This window comes from Emydura macquarii, unplaced genomic scaffold (assembly GCF_026122565.2).
Source record: "Emydura macquarii macquarii isolate MOO-44397 ecotype Brisbane River unplaced genomic scaffold, CSIRO-AGI_Emac_v2 contig_312, whole genome shotgun sequence".
In the NCBI taxonomy this organism is placed as follows: Eukaryota; Metazoa; Chordata; order Testudines; family Chelidae; genus Emydura; species Emydura macquarii.
In genome coordinates, this window is record NW_027130449.1 from 8,489,030 (window position 1) to 8,510,502 (window position 21,473).

General features: G+C 40.3%; 1 long non-coding RNA gene across 1 annotated transcript in view; it reads left to right on the forward strand.

Annotated features, from left to right (window-relative positions):
* The first annotated feature begins 450 nt into the window (after positions 1-450).
* Positions 451-21,473, forward strand: part of LOC137162797 (uncharacterized) — an 81,610-nt gene continuing 60,587 nt past the window's right edge. Inside the window, exons 1-2 of the long non-coding RNA XR_010922500.1 lie at positions 451-651; positions 4,811-4,867. This is a non-coding gene — a long non-coding RNA (uncharacterized lncRNA). The remainder of the gene's footprint in view (positions 652-4,810; positions 4,868-21,473) is intronic.

The following is a 21,473-nucleotide window of genomic DNA, read 5'->3' on the forward strand; positions in this document are numbered from 1 at the left end:
AAGTGAGTTTGGGAGGACTAGATTTGAAAGAAAATTGCAGTATGTTATCAGAGCAATTAACCATTCTTTAAAAGCTGCTCCAGTTTTATTTTCTTAGGGGAGAGAGTAGCTTTAGCTGAAGCATAAAGCAAACTCTACCAAGTGTAGAAAAAACTCACCCTGATGTGTCCTATTTGACAAACTGACCTGCAGGTCACAACCTGAGTTTATTGATCTGTGGGGCCTTGTCTGGGTATCAGGCCTGTTTTCTGGACTTTGGTTTCAGCTGCATTCCTGACTTCTGAAAGAGTAGGGGGTGTGGACTTCCACTAGGAGTAACCACTGGGAAGGAAGTAATGTTCATTAAGTGTGTTCCATGCAGAGGCAGTGCAGGACTAAGCATGCTCAGTGCAAAGCTGATTTCCCTTGCCTGTCAAGCCCTATGTTTGAACTCGTTCCAGAATACTGGATTTACTTTTCACAAGGAAAGAATACCTGACTGGACTGCATTTTTCCTTCTTTCTTCTCTGTAGTAACTAGAAGATTGGAAACAATATTCTTTTATGATCAGTTCAGTCTCAGTAATGCAATGTGCTTGAATGAAAATATGACTATTCCAGTGAAGAAAGAAGAGGAAACTTTGCTACCTGTGAAGTGAAGACTTCTTCTTAGGTCAGTAAAGAGGGTAAATAGAAACTGTTTTCCAAATAGTTTTGCCAGTAGTACAATGTTGTTTCCAACCCCATCCAACCTCCTCAAATACTTTAACATAAACTAGATCAAACTTTTAAAAAGTGCATTTTCTGAGCTAAACAGCAGCTTTATTGCTGCTCAATATCTCTGATACAATAAACCTGTTTTACGTGAAAATGCTGTGACAAAAGTTTTATTTTTTGTTGGGCATACTTCACTTCTGAAAATGTGATACTGTTGACCTTAGGTTTTTTTAAAAAGTGTTTGCTAAAAGCTCAGTCCTTTGCTTCTACAGTGTATGTTTAGAGTTTTTAAAAGGCTATTCTTCCCCACTCCCCTCACAGCTGAAAATAGGACACACTCTTGAAGAACAAACTCTGTAATTTATCAAGCTAATCTTGTGGCAAACTCATATGGCCATTTCCAATCTGAATGTAGATGTTTTGCATATTAATGCATGGCTGTAGTTCTTTCTGTGAAATTTATTATTTGTTTTGTTGCCAGGAGGAGGGAGGAGGGATTTTCACTTTAAAAAAATAAGTTTAGAATAGAGGATGCTTGCCTTTTCAAATAATTTAAGAGTTTTACACTTGTTTTGTTTAAGAGCTTACTTAAAAGTATCATCTACTGAGATCTTTAAACACTTTTAACTTTTGTAGAGGGGATAGAACAATCTTTTTTCTTGATATGTTGTACTGTCTAATGGAAAGTTTTCTAAATATAGGCCAAGTGTTCAAGGAAGAAAATGACTATTGAGGTAGACTCAAATAATACAAAGTTTAAAAAGTAGTCTTCAGTCTATGGCTATCCTGGACAGATTTGAAGCTGTGTTTTCATTTAGCTGTTATTGCTGATAAACTCTCATTTCAAATAAACTACAAAGAAGAGATTTTTCTTACCAAAACATAACATTAAATTTAGTAACTGGGGGAAGTGTGTACAGCACTGACCATTCGAATTACGTTTTGGAAGTGTCTTTTAACTATTGAGATAATCCAGGAAATAAACAAGGACGATGTAGATGTAGAAGTAGAATGACTTTGTTTCAAACTATTTTTTCTGTTATCTAGTAGTTGTAAGTGTGGAATTGTTTTTTTGTGAAAAAACACAGCTCAGTAGAAGGAAGGTATTATTGATAGGTTAGGAATGGCACGTGCTGTTTTGGGGACAGAAATGCACAGATCTTACTTTTGAGTGATCATAAGTGAAAACTCTGCAACTTCATATGGAATAAGTCAACTGTTTTATTTTCCAAGAACAGGGGTGGGTTATAAAGTAGGAATGATTGGATTATCTGACCTTGGGTTTTTTTGGGTGTTTTTTTGTTTTGTTTTGTTTGTTTTTTCAATTGATTTCCATTGGCGTCACCTGCTACCTGCAGAACGGGAGAGAGGCAAAGAGAATCTGGGGCGAAGGAATGTGAAAATGACCAGACACAAAGCACTCTGTTCCTTTCTCTTTTCGCTGTTCTTCACTTGGGTTTCAAGGAAGTGTTTGTCTGGAGGATGGCCGGAGTGGTTTAGCAACCTGTAGAGGATCATGGAGTCAGTGTGGTCTACTGGACTCAGGAGACCTGGGTTCTATTGCTGTGTGGCTGGTGCAGGTCACTTCCGCCTCTTTGTGCCTCAGTTTTCCCATCTGTAAAATGGGGATAGTGATAGTTAGACACTTTTGCAAAGTTCTTTGAGACCCTTTGATGAAAAGTGCTTCATGCTTGCAGAGCAGAGAGAGGCTTAAGATGCAAACATTCATAACCAGGTTTGGATTTCAAACACTGCTATCTTGGGGGTTCTTCAGCTCCAGAGATTTGGCTCAGGTCATTTTAGTGAAAGGGATCATTTGCAAAATTTTGATCTGGGCACAAACAACTCATCCTTACATCACTCCTTCCTCCCTCTCCCAATTTGGGTGAATTCTGGTCCAAACATTCATGTTAGACCCACCTCTAGTGCAAGACAGAAATCATCTTTGGATGATTACAACCCATCTCTAGGTCTAAGATATAGCAACTGGTAGGGTCATAGACATTACATATGGAAAAGAACTATTAGGAATTGAGTCTATTCCCCCAAACAAGGGCAGCCCCAATACTAGATGACCCCCAATCTGTTTAAAGGGATACTTCTCAATTCCATAAACCACAGTCCCCCAAAGGGCAACCAAACAACTATTAACCTGGTCATCCATTTGGCCTTATACCACTTTTATTTTTATCCCCAAACTTTCCTCTCTCCTGTTTTTCACACTACAAACAAGCTGGTGCTTTTATTCCGAATATGAACTTAAAGCCGATGTTTAAAAAAATATGGCCATAATTTCTTTAGTGCCCAAGACTTTCCAAGCTCTCATCTATATCCGGAGCTATTCATAGCCAACAATGTATTCAGTGTATTTAGCTCTACTTTCTGTTCTTCTCCTCTCACACACATGCTGAGAGTCTTGGACTGCTGAACAATTTAAATGGGGTGAGTGCTATAATGCAGCTCTCCACTCAAATTCCTATCTGTGAACCTGATCATTCTCCCTCTTCAAAATTTGGGGCAAGTCTTTTGAAACTGCCACGTACAACAATTAGAAGTGAATGTTCGATGGAGGAAGTGGGAGAAGCAGGAAAATGGGATGTTCTCTGCTACCCCAAAGCAGCAAGTTACATTTGCTTTGAGAATGTTCAGAATCCTAGGGTGGAGTGGGGTAGGACACGGCAGAAATACGATGGCCTAAATTTTTGGACCAGCAATTGTGGGTGCCCATCCTGAGACACGTAAAAGGCTCCTGATTTCAAGAAGGTGGGTGCTCAGCATTTTCTGACTATCCAGACCCTTTTGAGGCATCTCAGCTTGGGCACCCAAAAAAAGCGAGGTGTCCAAAATTACAAGTCACTTTTGAAAATCAGGCACAACATACCTACATCTCTGGCAAGGTCCCCTTGTACAATTGGTGTTTATGGAGCAGATCATGGAAAATATCATACTTTCAATTAGAAACATACGTGAATATGGTGGAGGTTCTCAGTATCTCTGGGCATCGTGGGGCTAGACAGCATAGCTTTGTTAATTCTGTGTAGAGTCCAGATATGGTGTAATCTTGAGCAGCTGCTGTGAATCAGAACAGCAAACCTTTCTTGGTCATATTTGCCTACCCTCTTAAAATGTCTGGGGCAGCAGTGCAGTGCAAGATCTCTTATGGAATCTAAAGTAGCATTGCAAAGCACAGTCCTTTCTGCAGTATTGAGGCAGTAATGTGGAACCTCGCTCCATACTTCCGTCCTTATTCAGAGGACCTTTCTTAAGGCTCCTGAGTAGGGCAGCAAGAAGCATTTCTGTGTTCATTTGTATTTCCAGCCTTAGCTCTGATTTTGATTGAGACTGATTATTCTCATCCTCCTTATTAAACTCGTGAGTGTGCCCCTTTCTTCCATCACCTTCCCCCCGCACCCATAGGAATTCTGGGAGCAATAACTGGGAGAAGGAGGAGGAAACTTGAGCATCAGAAATTGCATGACCAGGAGCATCCTTAGAAGGTTATATTGAGCTATTCTACTACCCAATTACTACAAACCCTAGCATTTCCTGTGAAGGCTGCATCTCAAACTAAAACATATACAGGCAAAGCTTCTCTAAGAATACTGCTATGCTTATGTTACTGGCTTCCCCCACTGTAACACATTTATATAATTCAGTTGGTAAACTAGTTTAATCAAAAGATGAAAGAATTTGTATCTTTCATGCCTCTACTTCTCAGTCACTGAAATGAATTCCCTAAGCCAGCGGCATGAGCACCCAAGGACTATCCATAACTCTAAGCACTGCTGCCGATCAGAACAAAGTTTAGCAATCTCAGCTTGTCTTGGACTGGCAGGAGCAAGGAGCATTATGGATCCAGTCTTCCTTGTCAGAGAGAGCAATGAAAAGCCTGCCTGCATTAGGAGACGGAAGGTGACAATGCAGGAATAATCTTCCAGGGACATCTTCGTCTAAGATGAAGAGACTGATTTTCTTCTAGATATTAGAGAGAGGCTGCAAGTATAGACGCATCACTGCTGTCTGGGGTTGGGATAGGATGGGGCAGTGATCACAACCAAATACAATCTTTCAGTGCTTTGTGTTATTTTAAGAAAAAATTCTGTTTATTCTTACAGGTCACAATGGAAATAAAGACAATTACATTTATAATATTGTCCACAGACTTCAGAAATGTAAGTACATTGTTCAGAGTTACATTGTATTTCAATATGGGGAGCAGTTTTGATTCTTCTTATCAAAGAACAATATACCTGAGCAGGTGAGATGCCTAACTTCCATTGAAAGTCAATGGAAGTTAGGTGCGTGGCCAATGGTAGGAGCTTTTGACTAGGCTTCTATCTGCATCTTTTGGTGCTTTTGTGAATCTGGCTCTAAGTTTCATTGACTTTCCATAGATCTTAGACTCTTCAGCGCCTAAGTCATTTTTGATAATATGGCAAAAGGTTCCCTAAGCCACTTAGGTGGTTTTGATGAACTTGCCCATCCGCTTTAAAATAACAACTGAAAACAAAATGAATGTAGCGCACTGTATAGGCTGCTGTTCCTGGCTTCTGCATTCAAAAAGGGTTTTGGCAGAAGGGTCAATAACACAACAGGTTAAACCTGGAGTGTATGGTAGTTAAAAACTAGAGCCCCAAAATTCAGGTTCAAATCTGTATGGCTGAAACCTGCAAAGTTCAGGAGTGTTTGGATCCAGGATTATAGTTTGGCCCATTATAGCAGGGGTGAAAAAGTTGTGAAATTTGTTTCTGCTTCCAGTTTGGGAGTAGGAACCCCTATGAAGTTTCCAGATCTAGGGCTTTGGTTGAGCCATTATAGAGGTAGGAAACCACTGCAAAAATTGGGACTAAATTCAATGCTAATATTGACCCTCTGCATCTAAAAGTTTGCAGGTGTCTGAATCTGGGACTTTGATCTGGACTCATCCCTAAGAGAAAATGAGCTGTGAAATATCCTACATTGACACACAAAGATTCTGAAAGAACAGGTGTCTTTTTTGCACTGCTTTGCTAGTGTTCTCAGGGTTCAGGTGGTTGAATAAATGAGCATTGTGTTCACCAGGCAGTGGGGTTTAGGGTTGTTCTCGAGTGCCTTTGTTTCCTTGTATGTAAAGCCATCAATGCATCATTCCTTCTGCTTCAGCTGTTTGAGACTCGCATTCTCTCTATTGATTTTGAGTAGAACTTAGTGCCCTCGAAGGTGTGACCTGTACCTCTGGCTAATTTTTTTCTGTCATGCTTATAGGATTTGGGGAGGGTGGAGGTGGAGAAGGAGACAATGAATTCAAGATGTAGAATATAAATCCAAGCTCTGAAAGCCTCATGGACTTCCCAGTATCTTGAAATGCACCCTGCCACCCTCAAATCCCCTCGTTTGTATTCTGTAGGGTTTGAGATAAAAAGGGAAATCAAATTCACATAACTAATAAGGCAGATCGTTCTGGGATGATCTCTTCTTGGTGACGTATGTCTGGCCTAATATTTATTCAAAATTTGCTAGATTTCAAAACCATTTTAAAAATTGTTCTCATTTACAGGCTTGAACCAGAAGCCCAGATCTTAACTCCCTAAAACTTTCTTAAATCTGAGCATCACTGCTTGAACTCATCTAGATTTATTTCAAAGAACATGGAGGAGTTTGATTTTATTTGGTGCTGAAAACTCACTTTGGCCCAGAGTTGTGATGGTTGAAAGATGTGCAGTTTCTTTTATTTTAATATTGTAATTCAGGTTGTTCATCCAATAGGCACAAATGTTAGTCTTCTCTGTCCTAGCTTTATTTTGTTTATAATCAATTAAATGATATTTGCATGAGATATGTGAGTAAAAGCCAATGCTCCAAGTCTATGAATATTTAGGGGCAGATTCTGTCCCCCTTGCTCACATTGATCAGTACCTTTTTCTCTGAGCAGTCCTTCTGAAATCATGACTTAGTTCCAGTGAGTTCCCTGAACTTTGGAAAAGTGCAGAGAACTTTTTGGCTCTGATTGAAATCATGTGACTTTCATGGCAGTGGCATGATTTCAGCCAGCGACTCTGTGGAACTCAGCAATTTAGACTAAGTTTTGCTTGGCGATTCTGAGTTGATTAGAACCCAGACTGCCAAGAGAGGAAGGCCTTGTGAAGCAAAAGTGCTGCCTGTCCTACAGCTTTAGGGACCGGTCCTGAGAACATTTTTACTACCCGGCTTAGCTAATTCTTGTGTACCATTCTCTTTGCAAAACCCAGGCCTAGGCTAAACAGTGTGAAACTCATCTGGTTTTACTGTACAGCAGGTACTGTAGTAGAATAAAATGTTCCTCATTGTGAGCAAGTTGCGCTTTTTCTGGGGATGAGCGTCTTAGTAGCCTCATTAATGCCTTTCACTGCTACTGCAACAGCTGTGATTCTTGATTTCAGTTGCCATTAATGTCAGCAAATGGCAGTGTACACAGTGCAGCAATCTCTCATTTGGTTGTTCTCTCTCGCTTTCCCCACCACAGACATAACATAGTGCTTGTAATGAACAGAGATGACGTGGATTACAGCAACCTGAATCACAGATTATATAAAAGAGGCTGTGGGGTAGAGTGGGGAGGGGAGGAGCTAGGGCCTGATGAGGGTGGTTACGGTTACACCTGAAACTGGACTGTACTGGGTGCTGTACATACATAATAATAGAAAGTCCTGCCCTGAATAACTCAGAAACTATATAAACCAAGACAGTCGAAGAACAGGAGAGAGGAAATTTCATTATTCCCATTTTGTAGAGGGGGAATGGAGGCATAGAGATTGAGTGATTTGCCCTGGTTATGTAGGAGGTCAATGGCAGAGTCGAGAATCTCCTGCGTTGCTGTCGAGCGTGCTGGCCACAAGATCAGCCTTTCTCTCAACATAGCCTGATCCGCCATAAATTCAGGCTTCACAGCAGAGGAGCTTTGTAACCCGTTTTACTGAGCTCTCTCATGAATTCTGTATAGATGGTTGTACATTTTCTTCTTTCTGAGTCAATGGTGAATAGACCACAGTGAACCCTACCAAGGTATTGTGGGTTGCTGTGCTGCTGGAGTTGTCCTGTTTTGAATGGGCCATAAACCCAAGGTCCCTTGTGTTCATTATCATTACAAATTTTACAGCAAGTTTCATAAATGAATGACAGTTAACTACAGTGTCCGAATCAGATTCCGGTTTGGTTATTTACTGTCTGCCTGCCTAAATTCCCCCTGTGTTTTCAACTGAATGTGGCACTTTTCACTTCTTGTCCTAAATTGATCTCCATGTGTCGAGTTGAGCTCTTGATGTAGCCTCATTTCAGTGATGGGGGAAGTGGTTCCTAAATAATATGCTTTCACTATCAAGTGTTAGTAGTCTTAGAAATACCACATATAGATAATGTATGTAAAGTGCATTAGGAGCTTTTGGGACGAAAGGCACTATAATAATGCAAATAATGATGAAATATATATATATATATATATATAAAATTTTTCTATATACATTTATTATATATATAAATAGTATTTTATAAATCTGAAACTTCAGCAGATTTTCTAGGGTGTAAATTACTTCCTTATATTAAATGTCCCTCAGAATCTAAAGCTGTCAGATTGATGCATTGCAAAATTATTTCTTTTACATGCAAAAGTGTGTCATATGCTTCACAGATGTGCAAATCCCAAATGTCTGTTTTGTAAGGCTCGTTATGAAATGCATTAATTTATGACTCGGAGCAAGGGGGACTTGGACTGCCCACAGAATGGGGTGGATCTCACTATTTATTTGTGTTTGGTTTCAGCCAATATGTTAAAGATAATTTGCTAGATCCTCAACTGGGGTAAATAAGTAACTTCACCGACTTACCCCCGTACAGGATTTGGCCCAATAATCTAGCCAATTATTTTTTTGAAATTTATTTTGTAAACAAAGATTGTACAAGGTTTATAGCTTCTTTTGGGTGTCAGAATTGAAAATGTTTTGACAATATAGACCCTTCGATATATTATGTCACTTCAGTTCATTTAAATTATACTAAATATTTGCAGTTCATTCTGCAAATATGCATGTAAGTAACTTTACTCACATGAGTAATCCAATGGGGCTACTTCTTATTATATCATAGAAATGCCTATATCTGGACCCCAGTCAAGATCCCTGTTGTGCTAGGTGCTGTACATACACTGTGTAAGACTGCCCTGGAGAACTCACACTCTGAATAGACAAGACAAACAAAGGGAATGTTATCCCCACCTTTAGAAATGAGAAACTGAGGGATGGAGCCATTAAATGACTTGTCCAAAGTCCACATTGCCAATTTTGATGATTTTTATCATGGGTCTTGCAATATTTGGGGTTTTTCTTAAAGTCTGAACTGTTGGAGTCATGTGAGTATATGATGATTTCAGCATTCATTTACAAATAAATTCTAACCTTTGTGGCTGTGGAGGAAAGCTTTGAAAATGTGAACCCAGAAGGTTCTCCCCCACCCCCCAAGGAAAGTAAGAACTCAAATATATTATGTTTAAAAATCTCATGATTTCCAGAATGCTTAGGGTTGGCATGCTTGAAGGCCCTACAATAGGCTTATGGCAGAGCTGGGAATTACGTACTGACCTACCAGAGTAGCCAGCACAGTGCCTTAACCATATGACCATCCTTCCTCATTATTTACATGAATAAAGTTGTTTACATATGTAAGTGTCCGTAAGATCATGCCCATGGTTTAGAATCAAATTACACCATAGAGAGAAGCTGCTGGACTACTGCCGGAGATTCCACAAAGTCCACTAGGGACTTTTCTATTGCTGTTGATTTTTACATGGATGATGCCCCACTACTTTGGTGATGGTCAACAGAATAGAATATTAAAATAGAGGTTGGAACTCAGGACTGGGAAACACTCAGGACACCTGGATTTTATTTCCAGCAACACCACTGACTTGTTAAGAGTGATTAAGGGGCAAGATGTTTAACAGCTGTGTGTGCGTCTTGTTTTCCTCACCTGTTTAATGGGAATGATACTTCATTGGCTTATTGGAAGTATCTTTATACTGAGGCTTTTAAATGCTAGGTAGAAGAGGGAGGTTGAACATGTACAAGACAAAAGGAAAAAGTAAGTTAGCCTGCCTGGCCTCGTCACACTTACACCGTGTCAGAAAACTCAGCGGAACAAGAAAGCAATTTCCTAGAAGGGTGACTGCATGCCATTGGTGATGTCCATATATGATTCGGTTCTGATCCTTTCTAATTCATTATTAGTCTCTCTTGAAATTCTTTACCTATGTGCCTCTAAATCATTTCTTTGCAGCCAGCACACAGTCCTAAATTTTTTCTGTGTAGTCCATCAGTCAGACTTGTAATCTTATTTTTATAAGGTCTCCCTTTCAGATCGTATATATTATTCCCCACTTACCTCTGACCTTTAGAAAACTTCTTTAATACACTGCATAAAATTTACAATACTTTTGGACTTATTATAGCGCCTTTTACCTGAGGATCTGTACTATTACTCTTATTTCACAGATGGGGAAACTGAGGTACAAAGAGGTAATTTGCCTTCGGCCAGATAGGCAGTGACAGCTGGGAACAGAAGCCAGGCAGCTTGATTCCTGGTTCCCTTTTCTAACAATTACACATGCTGCCTCCTTAGTCAGAGATGGCATAGTCTACATCAGAGCTACTACATCCTTGCTACCCCCGGGATATAATTTAATTTGTAATGTGGATCCCCCTTTATATAGCCTTTTGGCTTTTTTTCTTTTCTTTTTTCCTTTCCAACCACTCCCTGAAAGCGTGTTGATGTTTCCATGACTCAGTGACAAATGGCTGTAACCTGCAAGTGTTCTGGTAATTTTAGCTGAATAGCTACACTGATTTCAGGGAATGCGTTGTCGTGTGCTAGCCTGCAATATGATTAAGAATAATAGCAGTTAATGCCACTGACCGTTTTAGGCACCTTTGACTTTTTTATTCAGGGCAGGAACGACTACTCTGTCTTTGTGCCGTGTCTAGCACAATGGGTCCCCTTTCTGGGTGGTCCCAAGGCACTACCATAATAAATATGATTAATAATAATATTTGATCATCAGGGGTGGGCTCCTCAGGCTTTTATCTGGCGGGAGAGGGAGCAAAAAAAATCTTTCACTTATTCACCTCCTGTCCTTGCTTTCTACAGCTAAGCATCCGAAGGATTTCATTTCCACTATGCCACTGGCTTGGGGCACTCAGCCTGATTCGCCACTGGCTATGATGTTATGTCATCGTTTTGCAGCTGTGCAAATTGTGTAAAATGCTACTGGCTCTGAATGGGATCTTTTTGCCCAGGTGTAAGTGGAGACACAGGAATGGAGAATCAGGCCCTTTATATTCACTACAGTCTTAAACAGAGTGTTTGCCTTGTTGATCTTCTGCTACAATATATCTGACTATGTTCCCTTGGAAAAGATCAGGGTATATTTATCTGTGCATTTCTGCCTTTTCCTTGCATGGGTACAGTAGTGTGGTGTGTCCTCTGTTATCTGTGTTTTGAATTAACTCACCATAAGTTCTGTGATATGAACAGTCAATATTATTATTATTGTTTATTGTTACTTGTCTGTAGCAGTCATTAATTGAACCCAGATATCCTGAGCCTCAGTCCAATGCTTTAACCACAAGACCATCTTAACTCTTTCTCATTGGTTCTTTTGTAAGTATAACGAGATGTAATTTCAACAGAATGCATTATTTGATAACAGCACCTCTCCATGTATTTGCTATGGTCCATGGTACTAAGAGAGAAGAAAAAAAATATGCTCCGTTTTTTGGTCATTTGTATTTCACACATTAATGAATTCAGCCTCAAAGGTCTGTTGTGGAGTATTATTATTATTGCTGTTTTCCAAATGGTGAAACTGAGGCATGGTGAGAGTGGGTGACTTGATCTAGGTCACCTGGGACACTAGTGATAGATCCTGACTTTGAATCTCTGTCCTAAATCCCAATTAGCCACCAGATGGTCCTTCCTGCCAGCTGGAGTAACATTTTTATAACCAGATTTATTACTTAATTCATCTTTGTGCACCTTTACAAGTGAGTGGAAGACTACCAGTTTTTCCTGGCGTTGGGATATAATGAAGTCAAAAGTCTTGTAATGAAGGAGGTCTACAGTGCAGAAACTGGCACTGCCAATGCCCTAGACCACTATTTATTATTTTAATACATTTTGACATTTACTTTTGCTTTAGCTTTAATTTATTTTATACTGAAACCACTGTCTGGAATTGCAAGTCAGACATTGCATGCTCCACTCTCCTGATGCCCAAAGAAATAAAATGAAGCCAAGAGTGACTTGCACTTATCTTAGGCCATGTTGTTAGGGGATGACTCGCATCTTCCAGCACGAGGCAGAGATGGGCTGAAGTCACCTAATATGGGATCTGAATCTGTGTTGTACATTTTTTGGGGGGTGAATTAAAATAAATTAAAAAAAAAATTACTGAAAACAAATTTCCACTGAAAATTTCCAACCTGCTGGTGGTCTCTGTGTGTGTCTCTAGGAGAAAGGTGAGACACAATTATTTTACACATGCACATATGCACACCCCGCACCTGGTGTTCCCATGCTTGATGGATTGGTAGATGTCAGATCCTGAGTTACCCTTTAGAAATACATATTGCGTTTCTCTTTAGAAACACATATTGCTAGCGGAATAATCTTACCTCCTAAGGTTGCCTCTATTGGTTCAGTTGGGGGACTTCCTCCTTGCCCAGGTCCTCCAGGCTCCTGGTTGTGTCTGGGCACAAAGAGGAGAATCAGGTACTTGCCTTTTTCTCCTGTTGTCTTTCCACTCTGTGTTCCCCGCCTCTGCTTTCAAGGAGTGTAAGTGCACCCCATCCTTTCTGCTAGAGCGTGACTTGAAAAGGAGCATAAGTATGCCCAGCACATCAAAGACACAGGCAGGATTAAAGTTTGGAGGCGTCTGCTGTTACTCTGTCTCTCCACGGTGTTCATAGCTGTCGATTGGAAGATGCTGCTTCTTGAGAGTGGGAGTATTGGAAACTGTCTGAGTTCCCCAAGCCCCAGACAACCAGCAGAGAGGGGAGTGATGTGGTGGAGTGGACCATGAAATGGATGGAAATATTTGCCACTGTAGATAAGAAGAGAACGCACCTGAGATGAAGAGCTCTCAGGCTGGTGAAGTTAAGTGTCTGAATTCCGGGAAGCTGGCTTGAGCACATTGTTAGGAGGGAACTGAAGACAAGCATGTACTGCTGCTACAACTTTGCTCAATGATATTTACCCTTTTAAACAGAAAAGCACGTCTTAAAGATGAAGCAACAAAACAAAATACCTGTTGCCAATCTGAGCATATTCTCTAACAGGCAGTTATTCCAAACAATCTTGGAAAATCAGTCAAGTCCAAAAAGTGGCCTCTGGAGGATCAATCATTTCTTATCTTTCTCCTCCTGGTCTCTGTCACTCTTTTGCACCCTAAGTTTTTTATTCCTTTTTGTCTGAAAGCCAAGGAGGGATTGGAAACATTTAGAGGTTTCAAATCCCAGGAGTTATGGGATGAAACTGAGCATAAGAAAAATTAAAATAAATAATAATACTAGCTCTTTTTATCAGTAGATCTCAAAGTACTTTACAAAAGAGTTCAGTATCATAATACCCATTTTTCAGTTGGGGAAATTGAGGCACAAAGCAGGGAAGTGATTTGCTCAAGGTCACCAAGCAAATCCATGGCAGAGCAAGGAATTAAGCACAGGTCTCCTGAATACTTGTCCAGTGCCCTAGCCGGTAGGACACACTGCCTCCTTCATAGGAGGAAATGTTTAGTAAAGAAGGAGATTGATTAGACTGTGGAATTTTCTCCCCTAATAATGGAATGAAAACCCCATCCTGAGAGTCACTGAAAAATCTGACTGAAAAACATACTTGACGATCTCTTGTAAGGAAACTAAGCCCAGATCCAAAGCCCACTGAGGTCAGTGGGATTCTTTCCATTGGTTTTCATGAGCTTTGGGTCGGGCCCTAATTTAAGTCTGATTTAGGAATGGATGAGAGAACCCCTAGCGGGTTGTTGTTCATCTCTCACTCCTGCGATTCTGTGATAAGCATTACATTTAATTTAGGGCATATTTAGCTGTTATAGTTCCATGTGCAAAACACCCAAATGACTGTTATTTTAGATTAAGGAAAATTGCAACAACAAAAAGTGCAGTCTCCAGGAATGCGGGGCACAGCCTGAATGTCTCCGACTGTACAGCTGCATGCAAAATGGCTGCTGAACTCTACCACCAGAGAGAGTTCTTAGAAACGTAAAGGCACATTTCTCGGAAAACAAAAGGCTGCAGCCTCATAACTGTGTGTACCAATGTAGCCCTGTGTGCTTATTGCCGCTCAATGCTTCTCAGTGTTTCTGTTGCATTGGACAGCCACCAGAAATTGAGCAATTAGTAAAAATGGGACCATCCATCTAACCAATCTTGTCCTGCCATCGCTGGTCAGCATTTTGCCTTTAGACTAATATTACAGTTTACCAGAACTTGTTCCATATTGCCATTTGATCCTGGGAGAAAGGGAAAAATCTGGTCAATAAGGTTCTCATTAACCAAAAAAGCTGTAGCATGCTGGAATCATTAGTACTTTGTTGATTGAGTTAACCATGCAAGACGGGCTGCAGTTGATCATCTGCATTCTCACTGAATATGCCACAGTTAAGGGGAGTACGTTATAAAACAGTTTGGATGGCATTAAGAACCCTGGACTTAGCCAAGAACATCAGTTTCAAAACTGCCATTTGGCTTTAAACTAAAACTAAAAATTGTATTTATGTTAGAGACAGAACCAAGGTGCAAAGGTGAGACGTAATCTTGTCCATAATGTTAGATCTGAAGGTCTTGTTTTGGCTCACTACGGAAATACAGACCAGTGCTGAAATCTGAATCCAAGTCTAAACATTCTTAACCTGTGGAGGTCTTTGGATACAAAGTATTGCCTGCTTCATTTAAAGATAATAAGCAAAAATGAATACAAAGCAACAATCGGGTTCAGTTTACTGTTGTTATTTATAACATAGACTGTTCACAAAGTTACATATGATATAATTTCTGGCTCAGAAAACAGGTGAACAGGAGTTGCTGAAAAGTTGTACCTTGGAAATACATCATGATTACTTTAAACATTGTGTCTTTAACTTTTGAAATGCTGAAGATCACATCTTGAGGGAATTTTGTTAAAGCCTTTGAAGTATTTTTATGTTATGCCCCTATGGCAAAAGACTGTACAGATCAAGAAAGCACTGAGTAGATTTATTCACAGAAAATACATTTAAATTATCCAGCTATATGGGGCATACATTCTTCATTTACAGCCTGGTGTCTCTTAGAAACCTTCCCAAGAAATGGAATTCTAGAATTTTAAAACAAGCTTCTGTGCACCATACTTTTGCCCTTTTAGATATAATGTGGCATATTCTGTGTGATATATTGGAGGGAACTCAGAGAAAAGCAACAAAAATAATTAAGGGGCTGGAAGAGAAATCAAAAGCACTGCAAACTTAGGGCTTCATGAAGCAATGACTACTGCAAGTCAATGGACGTTTCCTGACCAAGTAATTCAGCTTTAGAATTCCTTTTCTACACCTCGGGGTTTTTTGTTTTTTGGTGTTCTTTTTTTTTTTTTTTTGGGGGGGGGGGGGGAAGGGAGGGGGGTTGGTAGACTTTTTGGCCTAGATCCTTACCTGGCGTAACTTGCCATAGCACCATTGAAGCCAATAAAACAGGTTACATCAGCGGCGGATCTGGCCTTTAGGTTTTTTTAAACTGTGGTAGCAGCAATGGCAGCTCCAGTTTAGAAAGGCAACCAGTGTCTTTAGCCCCAAGTTGTCTAGACCCTCTCTGAGCAAGATTAGAATAAATGGTGGTTAAAATACAGAAGGCTGCCTGGCATTTTGTCTACACTGGTGCTCCCCCCATTGCTAATACTTGTGGACCTACAACAGTGGTTGCAAGTAGAGCTATTTGAAAAATTGCAAAGTTTATAATTTTGACAATTTTTTCATCTAAATCTTGAATGAAGAATTAAAATAAATGTGTGTGTGTGTGTGTATGCATGCATGTGTGTTTAACCAGCTCTAGTAGCAACTGTGGGAAAAAATCTAGGGGAAAAAAATCTAGCATAAGCATAGTCTTGTTACGGGACATACCAATGTGTGTGTATTGGAAGAGTGCAAATGTAACCCACTGGGGAGGGGGTGTGTTATAGATCCCCTTCTGTGCCGCTTCCATCAAGAGACAGGAGTCTGGTACAGTCCCAATTAGAGAGCCTGGCTCTTTTCTTGAAGTCGTAGCAGTTTATACTTTTGGCTTTGGAGTTCCATCCCTGATATGTTGGCCAAGATGGCAACCATCACACAAACAGCAAGGAGGGGGAAGGAATTGTTTAGGGTCGTCCAAGGGACAAAATTAGCGTGAAACTGAGGAGTTGAATATGTAGGCTTACTCTCAGGAAATTTCTCCAAAGAATGAAGTTTGTTGGACTGTGGAATAACCTCAGAAAGGAAGTGATAGAATCTCGATTGCGTGGGGCATGGTACTTTTCACAAAAGTACGGCTGTTAACTGAAGTGTCGTGGCCAAATTCCAAATGAATAGTAAAATTCTGGTTTCAGTTGCATGAGGAGTTGTTTACTCCCTGTCCTAAAGTATTGTGCAACCTTGCTCTGTGGTGTTCGAAGGCTGCCACCTTCCACCCCAAAAGGGGCTGCATTTCAGAGATGAGTGAAGCGGTCAAGGGAATACGAATCGAGTAAGCAGGTTAGGATGTGGTAGCCTTTCAATGGAAGTCGCTCACTGTCATTGGTTATTGTTACTGGTTTTGGTGTTCTTACTTGACTGAGACAGTCTACTGACTGAGTATGTCCACATCACAATTAGCACTAATTTGCAGTTTTATTGCTGGTTTCAGCAAAGAGGCCAGGTATTGAATGGGACTCTGGTGACTGAATTCTCACTCTTATATGTGGTCCCTCCTAGTCAGGCTTGGGACACAGTGCCATGCCAGGGCCTAAACTGTCCCTTTTCTGTGGATAAACACAAGAAAAAATACTGTACAGTAATAAGAACGATGAATAAAGCCCAGTTCCTCCCAAATGAATATTCGAAAGAGGCTGGGATTTATTGGTGAGACAAACAGAGCCAGACAGGAATACTGAACATAGACTGGGGATGCCAAGGGAATCGTTTCCATAGAAACAAAAACATGGAGGGTTTCAGGGCTCCTAGCTCTGCCTGAAAAACTCGTATGATTATCTTAATGGTCAATATAATGGATTGAAAAGATGCGGGTGATTAGTAAAATGTGATCTGAGTTTGCTGCAGATGTAGAAAGCATTGCACCGAAGCCTTTCTCTGATATGGGGTCTGAATGGCTCAGACCCTTTGTATAATAGACCTGAGTCCGATCTCATGCTGGTGTAAATCAGGATTAACTCCATAGCAATCAATGGAGTTTCATCGGTATACAATGGGGAGGGAGACAGTCCTAGTGTCTTCCATTGATCTGCAGAAAGCAAGAACCTCATCAGTTTCTCTGCATCAATCTTGCACCCATGTGGGCTGGTACATACATGCATGTATGCCTACATATATAATCTTTTGCTTGTAACTCGACAGAAAATCATATGTCTCATTAAATATTATTATGAAACCTGCCCAATAGAGGCATGTACCTTCCTATCATTGGGCTTCTGAGGCTGTCCTTGGAGGATGGCCTGTGATTGTCCGTCTTGTGTGTGTCAGGGGAATTCTCCCCGGCTGAGCAGTTAGGGCTCCTTTAGTCTGTTCTGGCTCCTTTATCAAGAAAAAGGGCTAGAGCAGGAATGAGAATCTTGCACCATATTTGTACAGCGCTATGCACAACAGCATCTCAGTCTTAGTTGGGGCTTTTGAGCAATATGATGATTCAAATATTTATTAATGTCTTAGCTTTGGTAAAATTTGAAAAATTCAATTAACTTTCATTTTTTGGTGACCCTTTCACTTCTGGATTCTTCCCAGGATCTTTCTATCTCTCTACCCAGTTTCTCAGGTGTTCGGTTTCTCTATAGTTCTGTTCACCCATGATAGCTGTGCACTCGAAGATTAGTGCTGCACACTGATATCGTGACAGGTCTGACCTATTCAGAATCCGGAAAGACAGGAAATGTCTTGAGAGAATCCTGTTCAGAAAAAACAATCGAATAGTTTCTATAAATGTCCAAAATTCGTATTCTTATGGGAACCAAACTCCACGCTAGAGATGAGGCCACACCAAAAATCCTAGATCTGAATGCCCCCAAATTTGGACAAGGTTCCAAAGTGGAGTGGAACTGTGTGACTTGGGCTTACCTCATCTCTGAACCTTTCAAGACTCCTTATTATGTGTTGTGTTTTGGTTTAATGGCCTCTTGTGATGTTTTAAGTGGGGCTGGGCAAACTTGTTCTGTCCTATTTTAAATCAGCATTGAACCGGGTGGGTTATAAAGTTCTAATTTAATTATAATCGTTTGTGTTCCTCTTTAGAAGAGTTTGAAGGCAGGGGGAGGGGGAGAGAGGCAGGGGAGCCAGAACTGGAGATGGGACAATTGCTAGGAAGCGTTAGAATGGAAAATGGGAACGAGTGAGAAACAAATTGACAGAAGCAGGAAGTAGAACTTTCTAATAGAAAAAACATTTTCATATGTTATGTAGAGGCCCCACTTAAGCTTTTTGAGCAGTTCTCCCACTTCTGATAGAAAACACAGGTTGTGCTATGGCTGGGGAAACATAGGGTTGTTGTTGTTATGATCATTATTTATTTATTTTTGATACATTGAAGCACCCTTGAGAGAAAGGGGGGAAAACACACAAAATAAGGCCTTAAATTATGGGAAGATGGTTCACACCCTCCAGACTAGCTTTTCAACCCCACAGGATTCTTGGAAAACGTCTTGAGACCCTGAAAACCACAATCTGCCATCTCAAAGGCTTGCCTCTCAATGAGCATACATAGTGCTCCTGCCGTGTTTAAAGGAAAACATCACAGCTTTGAGAAGGGTCAGCCAGAGATGATATAACTGCAAATACGAAAGGAAATCAAAGAGCTGCGGGGTTCCGCCCAGGAGAGGGAAGCAGAATTAGACTCTGCTAGAGCAGCCAACACTGAAACAAACTGAAGAGGGAGAGATGCCCAAGAGGAATGTTTTTCCTCTAAAACCTGTGTGTGTGTGTGTGTGTGTGTGTGCGCGCGCACATGCACCGCTAACCCTAACCAGTACTTTGAATTGCTTAGCTTTGAAATGCCCTCCCTGAACTAATTAGTGGGGCTGCTATTCCAGTGTTGCCAACTCTCATGGGTGATATTTGGTGTGGTTCTTAAAGCCCCAGCTCCTGGAGTCAGGTGAATATGTGACTAGGACAGTGGGGCCCCGATTTTGGTTGCTACTGTAATACAAATAATAATGCTAGTATTAAAAGGAAAAAAGAAATATTTCCAAATGATCGGAACCTTCAAGATGCGCACACAGCTTATTTTACAATTCCTCATCTTCCCTCCTTTTTATGCTCACTTGTGATTTGTTTCAAATTAAGACAGTAATCTTTTTGGGGTATAGACTCTGTTTTCCTAGTTTTATACAGTGCCCAGTACGATGGGTCCCTAAACCTACTGCAATACAAATAATAATAATGGATGTTTTTAGCTGTAATATTGTTGGAAGTCTTTCTCCAGCTTTTTCTATACGTTGACCTCCTTTTCCACACCAGAATCTCGCAGAACCAACCTCCCTGCCTTATTTAGCTGAGATCCAGGTTAAAAATTTCAAAAGCACATTAAGTCCCACTTACAAAAGTGACCAGGGACTAGATTGTTGAAGCTCTTTAGGCACCTGAAGATGAACATAGGCACCAGGTGGGAATTTCAAAGGCATCTAGGTGCCTAATTCCCACTGATTTAAATGAGAATTAGGCACTTGGTTGAATGTTCAAAATGCCCAGGTGCCTAACTCCAATTTGGAATAAGGTGCCCAGGCAATTTAGAAAATCCCACTAGGTCCCTATCTGGATATTTAGATGGCTGAATACTTTTAAAAATCTGGCCCTAAGTGACTTATTAGCCCAAGTCCCCTTGACTTTCAACAAGACTTAAGCACTTAAATTTAGTTGAACCCTTCTGAGTTAGCAAAACGGGAAGAGCAGATTGCGACTCCTGGCTGAAAGTCCCTGTTGCTTGGAATACGTATGTTCCATCTTCAGTACTAACTGGCAACCCTTATCTTAAAGCAAACCCCATTTTCATCTGTTAACATGCAGCATGTCTTAGACCAGCTTCATGAAGTTCTTAAACTACAAACATTTTCAGTGGCCAAGCTGCCTCCTGATTCACGTCTGCAAAATGTAATTGGACATCAAATCGCGCTTTCCTGACCAATTCCCAAGGCTATTGCATTTGATTGTGTTGGTGATCTATTTTTATTTTAAATTTATGTCTAGATTTGTATCTGAAATCCATTGATAGCAGTTATTTAGGCCCTTTCCATGCTATCTGATTGTTTTAATTCCAGGGAGTACATTGAAGAGTTTAAGTGTGTATTAGATATCACATGGATGGATCAGCCAAGTGAGGAACATTTGGAAATTCACATATTCCTTCTCTTTGACCTCTGATATTTGAAATGTAAGCCTCCTGCATGCCATTAACAATTTGAACATCTATAAACATTTCTCAGTATGTTTAGATTTTATTTTGGACTAGTTTGAATATGTGCATGTAGTTTTTTCCTTTAACCCATCCAAGAATATTAATTGCCCATTTGGTTTGCTGTTTGCCATTTGTCTTTCTCCAAAGTAATATCAGAGCAGTTTGTATTGCATAAAGTAGAGTAGTGAGAGACAGCCTGGTCTAGCTCACTGTGCACTATGCTGAAAGCCAGGAACTCCTGAGTTCCAATACTGCCTCTGACACTGACTTGCCATATGGCCTTTATAAAGTCATGTACTGTCTCTCTGTTTCCCCAGCTGTGGAATGAAGATAATGACAGATAATGAATACATTGCGAATCATGCAACACTGTATGGCACTGGTGTAGAGCATCAGCTTCATTCAGATGGGCTGGTGGCTTGTGATGCTAGGGTCATGGGTTCATTCAGATTCCCATGCGGTTGTCATTGGGGGAGCCATGCTGTAGTTCAAACAGGAATTATTTCAGGGAAGTTATATGGCCTGTGTAATGGGGGAGGTCAAACTAGGTAATTGCAGCAATCCCTGCAGCCCTTAGAATCCAAGGATCTATAAAATTTAAAGGGCTAAGTTTTATTAGTGAGGAGTTCAAAACTTTCAGAGGTGTGATTTGTATAAGCACTCAGATGTTTGGATCCTTCTCCATACTTCTTGCTCCAAGTGACTAAAACACTTTTGAACTTGGGACTTAGACTTCTAAATAGATCTGGGCAAACAACTGATTTTTTTTTTTTTTTTTTTTTGGGTCTGTTTCAAAAAGTTGGGAAAAACGGTTTTATTTTTGAGCTTTTAAAATACTTCTTTATTTTTAATTGAAATAAATTTCAAAACAAAAAATTGTTTCCAATGAAAAATCAAAAAGTTGTATCTCAAAAACGCTGAAACAAAACATTTTAAGTTTTTCAGGATTTTTGTTCAACAGGAAGCAATTTGGAAAATTCAACATGAATTCATGAAATGTTTTGGTCAACCTGAAGCTGTGCTTTTTGGTGAAAAAAGCTTTGGGTGAAAGATTTTGCTCAGCACTGCTCCTAAATCATTTGGAGACTTTTAAACATTTTAC